This window comes from Cavia porcellus, unplaced genomic scaffold, assembly GCF_034190915.1.
Source record: "Cavia porcellus strain 051 isolate PalLab524CR breed Dunkin Hartley unplaced genomic scaffold, mCavPor4.1 scaffold_10, whole genome shotgun sequence".
NCBI classification, from domain to species: domain Eukaryota; kingdom Metazoa; phylum Chordata; class Mammalia; order Rodentia; family Caviidae; genus Cavia; species Cavia porcellus.
The window spans coordinates 31,718,480-31,738,255 of record NW_026947493.1 but is presented as its reverse complement, the minus strand read 5'-3'; the positions used below and the strand labels follow the sequence as shown (position 1 = coordinate 31,738,255).

Here is a 19,776-nt window from a genome sequence, read left to right as displayed (position 1 = left end):
GATTAAACCTAGGGCCTTCACTCTGGGCATCTCCAGCCCTTTTTTATTTATTTCAAAACAGAATCTCACTGTTTTGCCTAGATTGGGATGGAATATGGGATCCTCTTGCCTCAGCCTCCCAGACTGCTGGGATTACAGTGTGCACCACCATACCTGGATGAATTTTTTTTTTTATTTAAGGAGAAAAAGGGAAAAAAAAGCAGAAAAAGGGTACAAGTTATACAGAATTTCAGAAAAAAAAAAACAGTAGGAAATGACTAGTTAATGGATTACATAATGTCATCTTAGAAATATTTGTTCAAGTTACAAGATTAAAGCATAAAGAGTGGACATTCAAACAGCAAGACTACAAACAGTTCTGTTCAATGATCCAACAAAACTCAGTAATATCATTGTCTATCTTACACACTTAAATATATGTGCAGTTATACCATTTAGAGCACTTTCTTTTCCTCTCTTTTGTACAATGACTATTGCACATTTTGGGTTTTATTGCTCCCACAGTTCTTACTGCTTTTTTTGGAAGAGAGTAAAACCAAATGTGACTTAACAGAACAGAATCGGTTAAATCAAAAGGGGGGACATAATAGATAATGTAAAAACATAATACAAGGTGATCAACAATGGTTACCATAATGCCTCCCACTATCTCAAATAGAATTGCCTATATCATCAGTTATAATAAAATTGAACAAAACAGTAAAGAACGAAACCAACAAAACCAAAACATTGGAGACATTACAGCTCTTCAAAAGTAGATAATAGTCAACCAGAATGGGCATCATAATGTATCCCACTATCTTCACAGCTGTTGCCTAAACTTTCGAACCTGATACTATCCAGCAAAACAGAATAGAGGAACATCAGTCAAAACAAGATGGTGAGAGCAATACAGGGCTTCAAATCAAGATAATGGAAAGTCAAAGTGGGTTACTATAATATATCCTGCTATTTTTAAATTTTTCCCTTAATTAAAAGGATAAAAATAAAAAAAAGTAAATAATAAAATGGAGATTGAGATAAAAGAGGGCATAACAGCAAATCAGCGCAGATCAAAACATAACCATTTAAGCAAAATAGTGTTTCACCACAAGATAATCCCGACATAAAAGTAGTTACCATATTGTCTCTTTCCTTGAAATCTTTGAGTATAACTTCGTATACTGTAGCATCAAATATATCAAAACAATGTAAAACCATTTAAGAGAATGACAGTATTACAGGGTATTTAGAATCAACTAACAGAAAATGAACAATGGTTTCTGTATAATCTCCTTGTCTATAAAAGTTTTTGTTTATACTATCACATATAATAAAATCCAAACCCTAACCCTAACCCTAATAAAATCCAATAAGATACAACATGTTAAGACCTATGGATACAGAAGAACAAAAGCTTGATGGGACTTCAAAATAAGATGATACCAAATCAGCACTACCTATTATGATGTCGTTTTCTCCAAGATAGCTGTTCCTATCATCCAATCTTCTGTGCCTCATTTCTCTTGAGCTCTTTTTCTGTCATTAGCTGTCAGCTCGTCTTCTTCATTTTGTTTTCTGCTCCATTCATTGTGGCCTCTCTGCCACTATTTCTGTATTCTTCGTATTTTTCTTTTTTAGAATATCCTGCAGTATTCTCTGTAGTGTTGAATTGGTGGTTGCATATTCCCCTAGTTCCTCTTTATCTTGAAAGCACCTTGTTTTCCATCAATTTCCAGGGATAGTTGTGCAGGATATCTCAATCTTGGCTGGAGGTTATTATCTTCCAAAGCTTGAATTATTTCCCCCCATGCTCTTCGTGATTTGATGTTTTGTGCCAAGAAGTCTGCTGTAATTCTGATGGGTGTTCCCTTGTAAGTGATTTGTTTCTTGTCTCTGACAGCTTTTAATATTCTGTTCTTATATTGGATTTCTGGAATTTTGATTATTATATGCCTGGGTGTAGCTCTATTTGGGTTGCAGGTAGCTGGAGTCCTGTATGCCTCATGTATCTGAGTATCTTTACCGTTTGCTAAATTAGGGAAATTCTCCTGGATTATTTCTGTGAGTAGCTTTTGTAGTTCATTTGTGCCCCTACTTCTTCTTTTATGTTCTTAATTCTTAAGTTATAGACCCTCTTATCATCTTCTAGTTTTTGTATTGTTGCTGTTTGTTTTTTTGTTATTTTTAAGAAGTTTTTCATTTCATGCTCCCATATTACAAATCTGCCCTCCAGTTCAGATAATCTGCTCTTAGTTTCTTTCAAGCTGTTATGCCAGTTTTCGATAGAGTTTTTTAGTTTTCTGGTAATCTCTGTGAATTTGCTTCACGTATTCTATGCTTTCTCTATTTTCTCCATCAAATAATCCTCCCCTCTTTTTCTGTTCTTCCATTCCACCATCTGCTTTTTCTTGGGTGGTGCTTAGCATTTCTCTGACTATTCTGCTTATGTCTTGCTTCAGGTCATTAATAACTTCATTCCTGAACTCGTCTATGAGGCTCTGGAGATAGCCTTTTATGTCTATTGGTGGCGTGTCTGCTATTGCTTGTTTCTCAGGATTGAGGGCTGAGGAGCATTTCTTGTTGCTCCCTCTTCCCATATTCTTTGTTCCTTATATATGCAAGCATAAATTGGAGGCCCAGCTTCCTTCCCTGTCAGCCACAGTCTAACTGAATTGCGCCGGCTAGGTGTTCCCGCCCACCGCAGCGCACCAGGGAATTACGGACCAGGCAGTCTGTGTGGGGCCTCCCCCTCCAGGTCAACCTACCGAAAGGCCTCACTGCTAGGGTGCACCTTCAGGTGCTGGGATCTGGGTTGTGCTAGCCTACTGGGTCTCAGCCAGCAGCGTCACGTAGGCTAGGCACTGCTCACCAATCCTGCTTGACTGGGGGATATGTGACTGAAGTCACTACAGCTCCCTGTTCCAGCAAGTCTGCAGGGTCTCAGAATGTCCTCTGTTGGCGCCTCCTAGACTGTGGGAGAGTCCCAGTTTCCCTCACTCACTGGAGGTCGATGCACGGCTCCCCGCCCGCCCAGCTCTTAATTCCATTCACCGATTCCTGTTCTCAGCGCTTTCGCGCGTCTCTCTTCCTGCCGAGCTGATTCAGATGCAGCTGTGGCGTCAGGAAACCCAAATCTTGGCTTTCAATGGCGCGGTCTCCAGCTTCCACACTCAGGCTTTATCTGTTCCTGTTATAGCATCAGGATTGCATTCCCAGTTGGTATCTCTCAGCCCAGTTTGTTCTTGGGTCAGCAGGGTATATCTCCTCTTGGTTAGGATTCCTCCCTCCGCACCATTCCTGGATTCTAAGCTGGGTCTTGGAGAGAGCCTGCGTAGCTGCTGCTATCTGTCCACCGTGTTCTCTGGATCTCAATCTGAATGAATTTTTTAAAAGGACACTGTCCTCTAGAAAAACATTCTATTTCTGTTATCATTTCATTTTATCATGAGGCAAGACTGTTTGATGCTTTGATGATTTTGTATCCTATAAAACTAACATGGTCTTATTTGTGAATTGAGCGGTAGATTATAGGGATATATTTGTCTAAACTTTGCCAAACTGGCAGGCAAAGCCTCTGTGTCTATCTGCTTACCAAAGATCAAGCTCCTTTCACTGTTCATGCCTTGCAGCTGCTGCCTGGAGTCAGTCTCCTCAGTTGTGAAATGGAATGGTAACTTCTTATAGTTGCTATGAGGTAAAGGCCTTGTGTTTTGGAATGTTCTGTGAACAACTCTGAAAATGTCTCCTGAAACAATCCAGGAGGCTTCTGGGACCTGTCTGCCTAAAAGTCTCTTAAATGAAGATCAAGCATGTTGGTCTCTCCCCTCTTTTTGCTATTCCCTTACAGTTTACAGAGTATTATAGACTCTGTATTTTGGTGAATGGCCAGGTATTTCAAGTTCATTTATACTAGAAATTTCCAAGCTTTTTTTTTTTTTTTTTTGCTCTGGTTTTATTTTCACAGAAAAATGAAAAGATTGATAATAACTTTCTGGATACACAGGATGACAGACTCCCTTAACAGAAGGTGGTAGCAAAGAAATGACTAGAATGTTTCTTAAAGACTAGCTTTGATTCTTGTCAATTAGACTCAGTTATGGTCTAAGCAATTTAGAGTAGAATGTTACCTAGCACAGGTACCAGACATACTCCTTATCCATAAAACAGAAATAGCTAACATTTCCTAAACATTCTCACGTGCCAAATTTTCTCTGTGCTATGTGACGCAGTGTCGTAGAATAACCTAGAAGGCTGGCTTGTTAGCTACATTTTAACCCATTCCCACAACCAAAGAATGTAAGTAGTTAGAACAAGAACACACTTTCATAGAAATGTATTTTCTAAAAGGAAAAACAGGCAAATCGTAACTGGTAACTTTCATTTTAACTGATCTGAGAGACAAATCCATTGTCACTGGTTAGGTGATATATTACTGTGAATAAATAAGCATAGATATTTCAGACACACACATGCATGTGATATGAAAAAGGAATGCACAATTCAGTTTTATCCTTGGATGTTTCTTAAGGAGCGGGGACTGCTTTGATAAGACCTGCCACGTGTTCACTCAGTCTAGCATGTGTAAAAAGGAAGTGGCTCTAGAGTTGGACAATCTAGGTTCAAACTGGGCCTCCGCAGCAAGGCTGTGTTGCATCTGAACAAACTGCATTACCCTTCTAATCCTTCGTTTCTTCATTTGAGAATGAGAATGCTGAGTCCTAATCTCTTAGGGTCTGTGATAACTAAAGGACTTCATAAAAAAAGGGCTCGGCACAATAATGCATGTAATGTTGCAGAAATATTAGCTACTGTTTTGTTGATGACAATGACATATATGAATATATGTATATCAAGTATCTGTGATAGGTAGCCATCTATTCTAAATTGGTTAGAACATAACTGAACCGGAAGTTTACACTGCAACACATATAGAAAACGTGGGACATGCAACATAAAGAAAATCTTTAATATTTAAAAATGGATGGTAAATGTCATTTGTTCTGCATAACCCGATTTGTTCTCTAGTTTCTAAGTGCAGCTAAAGAGGAAATGAGGGGAGAAAAGTACTAACACAGAAAGAGAAAAAAAATCCATCTGATGGACACAACACAGCCATCATACTAGCCAAGGGATTTAACTGACGACACTGCTTTGCTGTTAACCTTCACTCATATCATTTATTATTCGTGGAGCTGCTGCAGAGAGACCAGAAAGTGAATAGAGTAATGATGTTTTTATGGCTCCTAATGCAGAGTGTTATTGAAAATCTGTCAATTTTACTGGCAAGCTTTTGGCTCAAAAATAAGATCTTCATTTATAATTTGCAGGCAGTGATAACTAAAATGATGGGAAGTAACTAGGAAATAAAAAATAACTATTATGATAAAAACTACATAATTATCTTTCTCATTAAAAACATGAGGCATTCCATTATCCTTGGGATGTGCAACATAGTCTTTTAACAGCTGCTGTTACTGAGCTAAAACGCATCTGAATATGAAAGAAAATGTATTACTGATCACCCAAATGATGAAAAACAGACCCTGCTGAAAATGTGGGCAAAGCGCCACAGGACAGACTGGACCAGGAGTACTGCCCACATAGGTGAGCCGCAGTGAAGCTGCTCAGGGTCCTCGCAGTGGTCGGTCTCCACTTTTTCTCCAGCATTTCTTTAAGGGAGGCTTACTGAGGTCAGCACTACCGATCTACTGCCAGATCCTTTGCTTTGACAGGAGATCTGGAATTTTCTGAGAAGATCTGCTCTTTATTCTGGGGGAGAAAGGCATGGTATGGGCAATAAACCCATTTGTGATGGTAAAGACTGGTTGTCAGCCTGATTAGTTAAAGAGCTAACTTGACTAGCTAGAAATCTGGTAACGCATGCTTCTTGGTGTGTACAGAGTGCACGGGTGTCAGTTAACCAAGACAGAGAACGCTGTCCCAATTGTGGGTAGCACTGCCAACAGCATGCAGAGCCAGAAGGAAGAAACCATGGGGTGGGGAGGCTTACACGCATGCTCAGGAAGGATTAACCTGCAGTGGTAGGAGTTTGCTGTTGCTATCATCACACTTGTCTCTTAAGACTTTGAACTTGAACTCATACAGGTGATTCTCCAGGAAGCGGCACTCAGGCCTTCTGCCCTGGTTTGGTGCTGCACCACGGTCCCTTTGGTTCCGTGGCTTTTAGCTTTGTGGACTGGTTTCTCTGGCTCTCTAGCTAGAAGCTGGAAGACAGCCATTGTGCGAGAAGCCGGCATCTACTTGTGAAAGCCCATTTACCATACTGCCCACAATGACACACAGACATCGCACTGGTTCTGTTTCTCTAGAGAACCCTAATACATCACCTGAAATTTTTCCTATTTGCTCTGCCAGGAGATTCTGGCTTTCAGTCACTCTTGCTTTAGCGGAGGCCTTTCCCTGCAACTTTTACTTACTGTTATCATTTTTCTTCTGTGAGATAGTACATGTGAGATTTATTTTTCTGAGTCTAGCTTATTATTCTTAACATGCAGTTCCACCCATTTTGTTGCAATGACTGCATTTCCATTCTTTTTAATGGCCCAATAATATTTTATTGTATATATGCGTGATATTTTTTGTATCCATTCACATGTTGATGGGCACCCAGACTGATTGTGTGTCTTACAAGGATGATCAAAATGTTCAAAGAAATTATTTTAGTAAAGGACACACTGCTGTAAATTCTTTTCAAAATACTCCCCCTTGCTCTGAGCACACATTCCAATATTCTTGCCACTTTCTATTGCGGTTCTGCAAATCTTCGTTTGTAATAAGGACAGTGGAACCTCCATTCACAAATGTGAGTTTTTCTATGATTCTGGTACAAACTGAGTTGGATGAGAACCAAATCAAACATGAGTGATTAGATTCAAGGTTGACTTTAATGGGGAAATTTGATTTGTTCTCTGCCAGTTTGGATTTGTGACCAGAATTGTGGCGAGAACTGAGTTCATATTTACAAAGAAAAATATGAGCAACTAAATAGGATGGCAAGGAGGTATAAATCATTTGCTAAAATGCCTTGCTATGTGGTCTGGATAAAGCATATATATTTTTTTCACCCCTGAGTAACAACAGTACTTTTGAGAAATAGTTCCTATATTCATTTTGAAGAACACTTAAAGAAGAGCATCCACAGAAAGGTTCTTAAAACCTTTGACTCTGTCATAATGGTCTGAGATGATAAATAATGATAATTTATGGGATTTAGCTTATTTAAGTGAGGAAACAGTCTTTTAAATACAAGAAGGTATAGCAAAGCATTTTTCCCTAAATTCAGTTTTATTGCTTAGAAATACTAGCTAATAAAATGTTTTATAAGGTATTTTTATATAAGAAATTTTGATTATAGAATGTATAGTCTTCTACAAAATACATATGTCCTCTTAAATATATTTGCCTATAAAGTGAAAGTGAAAACTAGAAGACTTTTACAGGTATACAGTTCTGTTATTATACACAGGAAAGCACAGTTTAAATTATTACTACCTGAGAAAGGAGGGATTACATGCATAAAACCAATGGGTATGAAAAAAACTAATGGAAAAGAGAAATATGGTATTGTGTTATGCATAAAATACTTTAATGCTACAAATTTTCAATATATAAATATATACTTAAAGGAATAACTGGCGTCATTATATATCCTTATGGAAGAGTTTCCAATTTGACTCCTTAATTTAAGTATGTAATATGTTTATTTATATACTCTTAGTATATGAGTGTTAAGTGATATATTAGAACTGAAAACAACAATAAGCACAAAGTACATTTTAAAGCATTTTTGGTGTCTGACAATGTATATCTTTTTTTTATCTTACACAAATTTTATTCTTCTTTAAATGAACCACCTATAGTGATCTAAAAGTTGAAAGAGGTACATGAGTATAGATGTCAAACACCATGAATTGAACTAATTTCTTCTCATTAGTTGATCAAAAAGAGAAAAAAGCCCTTAGTATTCACACAGCATTTGAGAGTTGCCTAAGAAAGGAGCTCTGAGAGTCCATGACATGGCAACTTATGGTTTTCCCAAAGTGCCAAGTTCCACACATACTCAGGGATAACTATTCCCTAAACTAGTTCATAATCCTCACCAACCATTGTTTCTCTTGTGATTTTGTAAACATTTCATTTGAAGAATCAAATATAGCAGTAGTATAAGAGATCCATAGACTTAGAGTATACCTTCTACAAATGGCAAGGGTTTATTTTAGTCAAAAATTACATAATGAGTTTCAAAAGATCTTCATCCTAGTTTTAAAAAACATTAGTATCCCTCACTTCACTTAAAGGAAAAATAAAAGATGCCCCAAAATGATACCATTTCTAAAATGTTGGTGTAAGACATATTTTGAACAAAATCAAAGGGTTTAGGCAGGATAAGACAACTAAGCAATTATAAGGTATGGTTCTGAAGAAATGTTCATATCCAGGTTCCTGGTAAGAGAATATTCCATGGCAATAGTTGCACCCATTTGTGTATTATCTTACAGATTCTCTGCTGGAGCAACAGAAAATGGTACAGGATAAATTAAGCAGCATCCAAAAAGAGATTTACTGTATTTACTTTAAGCTTTTTAAAGAATGTTTCAAGTTCATTTTCTGCTTGAAAATAGGAGAATTCAAGACACACAAATCTATGAAAGGGTCTTCTCTTCTTAGTTTTGAAGCTAGAGTTGGCTCCTTACAATTCACGCTGCTTGTGCACCTGTGCTTGGGGAGATACCTGGGTGTGCTTTTCTGATTCTTTTCTGGAGAAAGAAAGCTTCTTGATTTTTATTTCAGGTAACAGAACACTGTGATATCCCTCAGGCTAAAATGAGGTGATGGAAGTGATGGGAGAGTCCTGCGTTTTCTACTGGTAGAGGAGTTTTGTTGGCTTTGAACCCTCCCTCTCTTGTGTATCTGTGCAGTGTAGCCCTCTGTTAGCTTTTCTTCTTTTTTTTTTAGTTTTACATCTCTCTACTTACTTTGTTTTTCATATTTAGATTCCAAAATGACCTCTTTCATTTTGGTAAACTTTCCTGGTTGAATCAGCCTTAGTGATAAATTAATTTTGTCTCTGCTCCACTGACAGACACTTCTTTCTTCATTTCCTGGTATATGCATGCTTACTACTGGGTCTACATGTCTGATTCTTTCCAATTCAAAAGACTGCCCTTCCAAATCACTGGTTTCAAAATCACCCAAGGTATCAGGTTGACTTAGAGTGTTAAGATGTTCCTTTATATAGCAATGGAGTCATACGGTTCTAGGTAAGACATCAGCAGTAGGCTTAGCTTCACCTGAATCAAAATCAGATCCCACTGTGCCTTGAGGAATAGAAAGAATTTGCTCTTCTAAGTGGAATGATTCTCTCTGTCCTGGAAGGTCAGTTCCTTGAAAAAGAACTTGCAGTAAATCCTTTGCAAATAAATCCCTGGGGTTGTCATCGTCGCTTGAGTCCATTCCTGTGAGACATATTTCCTGGTTCTGAGCAGAGTCTTCTGTTGGTTGTGAAGTAAGTTTTTCTTTCAGTGCATACAACTGACATGCAAGGTAGTAACATTCTTTTCTTAGTTGTAGGATGATATCTTGGGCTTCTCTTACTTTGGATTACTTTGGATTTTTCATTTTCCAGAGCTTAAACTAACATTCTGTTGTTGTCGTCGTAATTTTTTCAGCGGTGTACAAGTATTGGTTGGCACGGTGCAGGTATAAAGGATCTGTGTTTGCCAATCTCTGCCGAGTTTTTATTCTTTTTCTCTTGTATTTGCTTCTCTATGTCTTCAAGACTATCTTGAAAGGGCTTTTTCTGGCACCTTTCTTTGGCCATCTTCTGCCTTGGGCCAGTAATTCTGCAGCTGTCACCCTCTTCCTCATATCCCAAGCCTCTGCAAATCGGTCCCAGGTACCGTGAGTCCTGTGTTCCAGCGCTCCAGACCTGCAGCAAAGTCTTGGGTTGCTGGCTATTGCAGCCATATTCAAAATTCTCCACTGTGAACCATATGTCTTAAAAGTTTAGTTTCAGTATTTCTTCACCTTTCCATTTACAGCTATACAAAAGCAAACACCTATTTATTACGAAGTCTGGCATTTTAAAACAAAATATGTGGACAACTGAATGGAGTACTTAGTTTCTTCCTAAATCTTTGGGGCAGTATACATATTCAACATAAAGATGACCACCTAAGGTGAGAATTCCCTTAAAACAAGTGACATATGTGTTCAGGTGAGACAGCCTGCTCTAGGTTGAGCACGGGACCAGGGACACACTTGTTAGAGCTCATTAACAAAGAAGGATCTGGCATGGTTCTGACTCTCTTGCTTCACTTGCTGTCAAGGATCAGTTCTTGCATTAAGCACCACAGATTCTGGGAATACTATGGTAGGTCAGAGCACAGTCATTGTCATCTGGGGACATTTATTGGAAGGTGGCCAGAAATTATCATGCTATTTGATCAGAAGAATGAAACACTAACCTAAAAGTAGAAGATATGGGCATGGGTTTGTGGCTAATCTCTGGAGTCACAGGATGGACACAGCTGAACGGCAGGCGGATTAGTCCTGCTGCTATTAGTGATGTGGAGGGATATGTGTTAAGGAAATGACTGATAATGGAGAAGCCAGTTAATACTGATATGAGCATTCAGTACACTACAGAGTGTTCTATCCAACCACAGAATACACACATTCTTCCCAGTAGCACATGGAACTTTCTCCAAAATACACCATATTGGTAGCCAATAAAGCATGCTTAAGTAATTGCAAAAGAATCAAAAGTATCCCATGCATATCAATAGATCACCATACAGTGAGATTAGAAATTGATGGGAAAAATCCACAGAAATTATACAAACACATGAAAATCAAAGAAGAAACGAGAGAGTTTCTAGATTCAAAGGATAATGCCAGCACAACGTACCAGAACTTCTGGGACATAAAAGAAGATCTGAGAGGAAAGTTTATAATTGCAATCATCCATATCACTAAAACAGAGAGAGCTCAAATGCATATTCTAATGATTCATCTCAAAGCCCTAGAAAAACAAGAACAATCTAAGTCCAAAGCTAGTATATGGAAGGAAATTATGAAGACCGCAAATCAATAAAATCAAGGAAAAAAAAAGCCACAATGCAAAGAATCAATGAAGAGTTGATTCTTTGAAAGAACAAGCAAAACAACCCACCCTGAGCCAACTTTATTAAAAACAAGATCCAAATCGATACAATTAAAAATGGAAAAAGTAAAATCACAATGGACACCAATGAAATCCAGCAGATTATGAACAACTACTTCCCAAATCTATATTCCAATAAATTGGTGAATTCAGGAAAAAAATGGATAGATTTCTAGATATAAATAAACTATCAAACTGAACCAAGAAGATGTAAAAACCCTTAATAATCTAATAACAAGAAATGAAACCAAAGCAGTAATAACCAACCAACCAAGAAAAGTTCAGATCCTAATGGGTTCAGTACTGAATTCTATAAGAAGCTCAGGAAGATCTTACACTAATACTGTATTCCTCAAACTTTTAACTCCCAAAGACATTCCTGGAAGCTAGCTTTACTCTGATTCCAAAAACAGGCAAGGAGCCAAACAAAAAGAGAATTACCAGTCAATCTCTTTAATGAACATAGATGAAAAATTCCCAACAAAATAATAAAGAAAATGCAACAAATCATTAAAAAAATCAGACATCGTAAACAGTAGGCTTCATCCTAGAGATGCAGGGATGGTTCAATATATGGAAAACAATAAATATAATACACCACATAAACAGAAGGACAAAAATCATGTGATCATCTCAATAGATGCAGAAAAAGGATGTGACAAAGTCCAGCATCTATTCATTGTTTAAAAAAAAACAAAGAAATAGGTATAGAAGAATCTTATCTCAACTGGATCAAAGCCATCTATGACAAACCTACTGCCAACACTGTATTATGGGGAAAAATGGAAAGCTTTCCCTCTAAAATCAGGAACAATACAAGGATGTTCATTGTCACCATTCCTGCTCAATATAGTACTTAAATATTAGCTAGATCAATATGGCAAGAGAAATAAATAAAAGGGATATATATATATAAGAAAGGAAAAAGTCAAATTTTTTCAGATGACATGATCCTACACATAGAAGATCCAAAAATATAATCCAGACTCCTAGATTCAATAACCAAATTCAGCAATGCAGCAAAACACATAGAATACTCAACACATAAAATAATAAATTTCTATAAATCAATAAGGAACTCACTAAAAAAATTAGGAAAACAATACATAATTTAGCATCAAGAAAAGTTAAATATTTAACCTAACCAAGGAAATAAAAGTCCTCTACAATGAAAACTACAGGACTCTGAAAATGATATTGAAGAGGATACACACATTGCAAAGATAAGCATTACTGATATAGTGAAAATGGCCTTACTTCAAAAACTGATCTAAACATTTAATGCAATCATAATTAAAATACCAACAGTATTACTCATAGAAAAAAAAAAAAACCTAAAATGCAAAGGGATTAAGAAGAGACCCAAAATAGCAAAAGACATCTGGATAACAAGAACAAAGCAGGAAGCATCACAATCCTGGATTTGAAGTTATATTACAAAGTTACAGTGATGAAAACAGCATAGTACTGGCACAAGAACAGACATGAGGATCAAAGGACAGAATATAGGACACAGAAATGATCTCAAGCATGTTCAATTATTTGATCTTTGATAAATGGTCCAAAAATCTACACTGGAGATAAGATAGCCACTTTAATAAAATGGTGTTTGGAAAACTAGCTATCCATATTCATAAGATTCATAGAATCTAGATCCATATCTTTTACCAGGTAGGAAACTAGAATAAAAACAGATTAAAAACCTAAATGTTAAAACAGAAATATTTAACATGCTGGGAGATTAATTATCATTAACTCTTGGAAAGTTATAGGCATAGGCAGTGACTTTCTAAACAGAACCTTGGTTGCAAGATAATTGGTACCAAGAATCAACAACTGAGATCATATCAAATTTAAAAGTTCCTCATAGCAAAAGAAACAACCAACAGTGAAAACAACCTATAGAATGGGAACGTAATTTTGCCAGCTATTCATCTGACAGATGACTGATATCTAGGCTATATAAAGAATTAAAAAAGACCCCTCCCAAATAAAATCAGACCTGATCTTAAGGTGGCCAAGTAAAATTGAATAGATATTTCTCAGAAAAAGAAGTACAAATGGACTGAAATTGTGAAAGGCATCATAACAGTTAAAACTTGGGAGCTGCCTATATATGTCCATCAGTAAGTGAATAAAGAAAATGTGGTATTTACACATAACAGAGTAGTACTATACCATAAAGAAAGATAAACTTGAGTCATACATAGGAAAACAGATACACCTTGAGGCCATACTTTTAAATGAGTAAATAGGATGTACAAGCCTAAACATTGCATGATTTTTTTATATTTACAAGCTTAAACACTGCATGATTTTTTATATGAGAAACCTAAATTATAAATAAAGAACCAACTAAAGATAGATACAGTAATACAAAGTAGGAGATAGGTATTTCTCAAATGAATAGGTGATCAAGAGTTGGAGGGAGGAAAAAGAAAGGGAATGAAGAATGAATGAAGATGTGTTATGTATGTGTACCAACTTCAGACAAGGAATGTAAACATTATGTATCATGAACTTGTATGAATAAAAACATTTTTAAAAATTCACCAGCATATATATGTATAACCTATTAATATGTACTATTTTTATGTATCACTTAAAAATAAATTTAATTTTAAAAATTTAATGGCAGAGAGAAGATATTGACAAATATAATACTATCATTAGAAACTAAGAAATGTCATTTAAAAGGTTCAGATATACTATTATGGAAATTTAAAAAAGGTCTATATAGAAAACTACATTTGCAATGTCATTTAGATCAATTCACTTAGTAGGTCTATTTTTTCTACCTGTGGGCATCAGAGTATAGGCTTTTCTTCCTTTACACTGAGGTGTAAAACATTTCTCCTTGGTTGGCGTGAGCATAAACGTGTACATGGAAATATTCATAAGTATGTATATGGGTGTAACCTTCACATTTTTCTTCAGTTATTTCTTAGTCTGGAGAATAGCTGAGAAGAGGACGGATTTAGTTGCATACCTTGGTGAGCATATTTCCATGACAATATGTTTCCACGCCATTTTAAATATACAGAAGGGGAAAAAACTGGGAATCTAGACAGGAATGGGAAGTCGTGTTTACCTTTGTCCCATAATCACTAACACTGCTTTATCCAAGGGTTTGAGTTGGTGATCCTCCTGCCCAAATCTCCCAGAGGGCTGGGACTGCAGCTCCTACTCTTTTCATTAGCAATGCTTTTTGTCTCTTTCTAAGGTCTGGATGTTGTGTGTTGATTTCACATATGTAACTCACTTGAGCTTAATGAGCTTTTGGATTAACTTCTGCTATAGAACCTATATACATTTGTTATATGCATGAGAAGTTGGGATAATAATTTGTTTTAAAAATAACTACCTTTTCTCTTAATTTATCATTTAGCTACTAAAAACCTGTACAACAACTGAATATAATTTGTCAGAGGAGCAAAGAAGTTGTCATGTCATTTTCATATTCCAATCACCTGTTCATTTGTTTCTCAGAAGAACAAATACAACATGTTTTTGATTTAACATAATGTATTTTTAAAAAAAGTCCCAAATCTCTTGAACTATTTGTCTTCCGAGTGTGGAAACACTCATCTGTTAAATATTCAATCATGCCCCAGTGTTGGGAACATCAATAGTGTTTTTCTGATTAACTGCAGCACAGCATATGCACACTGAAGATGAGAATGATTTCCCCAAGGAGCCTGCGCTCTCTCTGTTGAACTAGATTTCTTAAAAGGACATGTAGATAGGCATGTGGACAATAATTTCTGGATGCATAAAACAGATTCCTCATGCTGAGCTGTGATTTTGAAAAGATAATTTTAATGACTCTTCCTCAAGAGTCCTTAGAACAGATGGGATCAGGCCTTTGTCTCACAACTTTAATGTTGAAAAGATAGAGTGCTATTTTAGCCTTTGTTAGAGTAAATGATCTTATCTATATTTCAATTGAGGGTACCATAAAAAAAGTCCTCTGTCACATTCTCAGAAGTTCCTCAGCAAAATACATCCTCAGCAAAACACACTTCTGATGGCAGTTCTGAATTCGGGATTGAGTTAGAGTCAGAAGTTTTTACTTTTGTGCAGTGCTTTGAAGGTGTGAATCTTCAGCAGTTGGGGTGGATGACAGCACTAGTAAATGGTAAAGGTGGTGTAGCTAGACTCACACTGGCCAGCAAAGAGCGTAATTGTTTGTATAAATGCAGCTAGAGACAGCCACAAATGAATGAAGGCTAACAACTATCCCCAAGAAATACTTTTATTTCTTGAATGTTATAAGAAACTATGCAAGTGTTATAGGTTTCTCTGGGTGACAAAGATACATGATAGTATGGTCTTATAATGCATTTTACTAGCTTATAAACAAATAAAATGAAAGTGTGGCAGTTCTTAGGAAGCAAGTTGGCTGCATCATGTCTGATGGTAAACAGGGTGGGCAAATCATTTTTCGTGTACATCCTGACCTGTAGCTGGTGAGATTTCACCAGGAGAAGTTATAGGGAAGTCATAGGAGAAGTTTCAGGGAAGGCACTGTGTGGGAGGAAATATGAATATTTGAGGAAAATGTCTCCTGTAATAGTTCAAAATGAAAAAGTACTTTTCAATAAATCAGATTTTATGATTTTTTAACTGATAACACTTGAAAGATTTCTTGTAAAAATTCCTACCTACCACCAAATTTCTTTTAGATGCTGTAATAGTGTGAAAGGCATTTTTTAATACCTGCAAAGTGTCTTATCTTTTAGCAAAAGTAGTAGAATGTTAAGATTCTAAGCAGACAAACGCTCTATAACTTTCCTCACCAAGAAACTTGTGACTTTTCAGAGAAGAGCTTTAAGAGGCAGGAATAAACATACATAGATGTGAATAGCTTAAAATGATTACTTTTACAGACTAAATATTAAAATTTCCTGGTAGATCTAGAGAATGTGCTATGTCATAATTCATAAAATACATGACTAAAAATTCAAGGCAATATATTTAAAAAGAGTCCCTCCACTTCTAACATATACATTGTCATTTAGAAGTTTTAAAGGTTACACAGAAATATAAGCAGCTTCCGATGGACTAATATCTTTTCTATTGTATAAACACAGATTGTGTGAGATAGCAACTCCAAATCATTCGTTTAGTAAGTACAGATGGGTTCACAGTATAATCCTGAAATATATTCTATTGTGAAAAACATAAAATAAAATAACTAAACTGTTGAGTGCCCCAAAATACCTTGAAAGCAAAACTATCAGCAAAGCTGGGAGAAAGGACTATTGGATCTTGCAGTCTGTGGTTTGTATACCTGTCTTTGCAGACTTCCACACACCTAGTTAGAGGGAAGATCCCGAGTCTTCCTGGGTAATCTGAATGTGTCAGTTCTCATATGTTGTGTACAAATATAAATAATCTGGGGGCCATAATGATTTATAAGACAAGCTGCATGGCCTTGTAAATATGAAACACATATAAGGAAAAGTAATGGTAGTATATTTCTAGAGTAAAAAGTACATTGGGGAAAGAATAAAATATTAATATAGAGCTAATTATTTCAAGCTATAAATCAGGTGTATATAAAAGCCATGTCTGGAACAGTGCTGCAAACTTGTGAAAGGCACTCTATTTCAATAGCTTTCCTAAGATAATTTGTTCTACGTGGTAGTTTTGATTCTATAACTCATCATGACATACGTTTCTGTAATGTGCTCTTCAAATATGAAGTTCAACTTCAAGATTAATTGAGTACTAGGCATATTAGTATATACAGAAGTCTAGGGGATAAAATATACACTAAGAAAACAGAAAGATGATAGTGTATGCAAAAATTCCTATTTTTGTGGCTCTCACACTAAGGTCTCAGATATGAATTAATTACTAGCAACTTAAATTACAAAGACAACGAATCACTGAAAGCTTATTTTAATTAGGCTTTGCTACTGAATGTGTGCTTTTCCTCTTTCATAATAACATGATTGTATTTTCCCTAATTTATGTTACTGAATTTATCTCATTTTCATTAAAAAGTTTTCACTAGTCTAACATCAAATAGTCTTTTAATTATGTTATAAGCTTCAAGCATTATAAATAGTATAATGCTACTGATTTTCTCACCATTATTTATAACATAACATTATGTTTTTCTTAACTACAACTACACTAAGGATATAACATTCTAAAATAATTCACTAATGGTAAGAATGGTTGAGTTAACTACACTGAGTTTTCTGTAAAGACTGTATATAAATATTGGAAACCTGTTTCCAAATTCCATAATTTACACAATCAATAAACAGAAGTTATCTCACAGGTAAAGAAATGACCAAACACACACACATGCATACATGCACACACACAAAGAAAAACAAAAAACTGAAAGGGTTTTGGCCCACGCCGGGTACTGTAGCCAGTAAAGCCAGAAAGCTCTTATCTCCCCCACCCTTAGGAATCTACCTCTGGCACCAAACTAAGACCAATGGGCTACCTGTGCATCCCTAATGCCCCCCTTGGGATCCACCCCAAGCTGAGGCTACTTATGTGCCTCACTCCACGTGTTCCACCGAGAGATTGCTGGCTCCGGAGTGGAGATGCCATGCCCCAGGGGGTTGGGAGTGTCTCTCCCCGTATTTTCAAAATAAAGGTCATTTATATTTTATACTTATCTTTTCAGCTACCACCGGTCCCCCCCGCCCCCCACAGTTCTATCAAAAACAAAAAAGAAGAAAACCAATTTGGTAAAGAACATTGTAGATTAAATTCTAGAACTTGTTTAAATATACCCTTGCACTTTTGTTTTCTTTATTTTGTATCTTGGTTGGTATCTTATTAGTTTTTCTAACAGTAAACCCCAAAACTTGGTAACATGGCAAGGCCTCTGCCTGTATCCTGGTTTGCTACTCTTTGCTCCAACTAAAATGTGGCCCAGGCAGCTGTCAGCAATAGGACGTCGTTCCTTCACAGGCTCCACATACGCTACCAGCCGAACTGACAGACCATGGAGCAGGCACACTGCATGGTATACAAGCATGAACTGGGGGCAGGGAGGACTTGGAGAGTGCATTAAGACTTTGTTTCACGCAGCTGATAATAAATACTTGTCTGCGAACATGTGAAAGGCACTCTATTTTAATAGATTTCCTAAGATAATTTGTTCTTTGTGGTAGTTTGATTTTATGGCTCATCATGACATACATTTCTGTAATGTGCTCTTCAAATATGAAGTTGAATTTCAAAATCAATTGAGTACTAGGCATATTAGTATATACAGAAGTCTAGGGAATAAAATAGACACTAAGCAAACAGAAAGATTATAGTATACATATAACAAACACTTAAGGATGTGAAGAATGGCAAATAGCAAAACAAAGTACACAAAGCTATACCAAATGAAAATATTTAGAGCTGGTTTACTTCATTTTCCCATGAAGCTTTATTGCTTCTTCTCAAGGATTACCCATCATATAGATTGAAAAGCTAAGTTGTCATGTGGTATTATTTAAGATGCAGTTCTGCATAATTCTTCCCAATCATAATTTCCCAGAAAACTAGTGTTTGTTATCTGGCTGAAGACTCCACAATCAGAGTAAGTTTTCTGGGTAGGTAGGTAAGGTGTGCATATTGGGAAAGGCCAATCCTGTCCCATGAAAATGATGTGAATTAACTGACCTGACTGACCAACTCATAATGTAGATGAGTTGCTGGGGTAGGGACACTACTAGATGCTGAAGATAAATGCCCACGTTGCAATTTTTATACATTGATTTTTTTCAGGATAGAAGGAACAAAGGAACATAAAAGCAACTTTAAAATGCTAACATCAAGTGCACTGCTTAGGTATAAAAGGGCTCACAGTAGGTTTCTGTTTTGCATTGCTAATTGTTTCATCACTTATAGAAATAAAGATATTATGATAAAAAGGATCCTCCATGTTCTTTGCTGAAAAAAACTCTTTAAAAGTTGAGAAAACTCAATGACTGCTTAAAGAATTTCACCAGTCTCAACTGCCTTGAGGGTAGGAGCTATGGACTACATCTCATCGTTCAAAGGAGATTCTTAATCAGTTTCAGTTATTAGTTTTATAAACATACACAAACATTTTTATAGTTATATAAATTATATATAAAACATTTTATATATTTTTATTGAACCTTAACTTGACTGTATTGTTTTTAAAATTTTTTCCAGCAGATACATTCTTCATAATGATTACAGCTGAAGAAATTTCAAATGTAATTCACTTCATATGAGGAAAAAGTTAAAAAAGCTTTAAATAAATATTACCAAGCTATACTCAGTTTGATTTTTAACAAGTATTAAACTTTTTTTTATGAATTTACTAATTTAGAACACATATGTATTCTAAATAATTCCAAACAGAAAACCTCCTGCAAGGCCAGTCCCAGGACTAATTCATGATTCATTATTCAAACTTTAATTGGCACAAGTCTTGAAATTCTGGGGCCATACAGAAAATAATGAGTCCTAACAGGTCTAAGGTGAAAAGATGGCAGGGAGTGAGAAAGCCAGAAAACTGTCCACTCAGAATCACAGCAACCCTACCACCGTTTCCCCAGAGACCCAGAACAGGGTGTTCCAACGTTTACTGGCTTTGTTCTCATGTAAAT

General features: G+C 36.2%; 1 protein-coding gene and 1 pseudogene across 3 annotated transcripts in view; both read right to left on the bottom strand.

Annotated features, from left to right (window-relative positions):
• Cfap20dc (CFAP20 domain containing) overlaps nt 1-19,776 on the bottom strand; it is a 274,176-nt gene that overhangs the window by 83,660 nt on the left and 170,740 nt on the right. The window lies entirely within an intron of this gene.
• LOC134477865 (shugoshin 1-like) lies at nt 160-17,809 on the bottom strand (annotated as a pseudogene).